At 43.8% G+C, this 1,053-nt stretch overlaps 1 non-coding gene across 1 annotated transcript; it reads right to left on the bottom strand.

Annotated features, from left to right (window-relative positions):
- Positions 1 to 481: 481 nt before the first annotated feature.
- TRNAS-GGA (transfer RNA serine (anticodon GGA)) lies at positions 482 to 553 on the bottom strand. The gene has a single exon. It is a non-coding gene; the product is annotated as a tRNA-Ser (tRNA).
- Between the last annotated feature and the right edge of the window lie 500 nt (positions 554 to 1,053).

The following is a 1,053-nucleotide window of genomic DNA, read 5'->3' as shown; positions in this document are numbered from 1 at the left end:
TCAAATGAGTCTTAGGAAACATTATTACTAACAAAGCTAGTGGAAGTGATGAAATTCCAGCTGAGCTGTTTCAAATCCTAAAAGATGATGCTGTGAAACTGCTGCACTCTATCTGTCAGGAAATTTAGAAAACTCAGCAGTGGCCACAGGACTGGAAAAGATTAGTTCTCATTCCAGCCCAAAGAAAGGCAATGCCAAAAAAAAATGGTCAAATTACTGTACAATTTCACCCATTTCATATGATAGCAAGGTTATGCTGAAAATCCTTCAAGCTAGGTTTCAGTAGTACATAAACTGAGGACTTTCAGATGTACAAGCTGGGTTTAGATAAGGTAGAGGAAAGTGAAAGTGAAAGTAAAGTCGCTCAGTCCTGTCCAACTCTTTGCAACCCCATGGACTATAGCCTACCAGGCTCCTCCATCCATGGGATTCTCCAGGCAAGAGTACTGGAGTGGGTTGCCATATCCTTCTTCAGGGGATCTTCCCAACCCAGGAATTGAACCCAGGTCTCCTGCATTCCAGGCAGACGCTTTAACCTCTGAGCCACCAGGGAAGCCCAAGGTAGAGGAACCAAACATCAAATGGCCAGCATTCATTGGATCATAGTGAAAGCAAGGGAATTCCATAAAAAACATCTGCTTTATTGACTGTGCTGAAGGCTATGACTGTGTGGATCACAACAAACTGTGGGAAATTCTTAAAGAGATGGGAATACCAGATCACCTTACCTATCTCCTGAGAAACCTGTATGGGAGTAAAGAAGCAACAGTTCGAATTGGACATGGAACAACTGACAGGTTCAAAACTGGCAAAGGAGTACGTCAAGGCTGTTTATTGTCACTTGGCTAATTAACTTCTATGCAGAATACATTATGGGCTTCCCTGGTAGCTCAGCTCGTAAAGAATCCACCTGCAATGCAGGAAACCCCAATTCAATTCCTGGTCTGGAAGATACCCTGGAGAAGAAATAGGCTACCCACTCCAGTATTCTTGGGCTTCCCCGGTAGCTCAGAGGGTAAAGAATATGCCTGCAATGTGGGAAACCTAGGTTCG

Source organism: Bos javanicus, chromosome 3, assembly GCF_032452875.1.
Source record: "Bos javanicus breed banteng chromosome 3, ARS-OSU_banteng_1.0, whole genome shotgun sequence".
In the NCBI taxonomy this organism is placed as follows: Eukaryota; Metazoa; Chordata; class Mammalia; order Artiodactyla; family Bovidae; genus Bos; species Bos javanicus.
The sequence above is the reverse complement of the archived record's forward strand: the minus strand, read 5'-3'. Positions and strand labels throughout refer to the sequence as shown.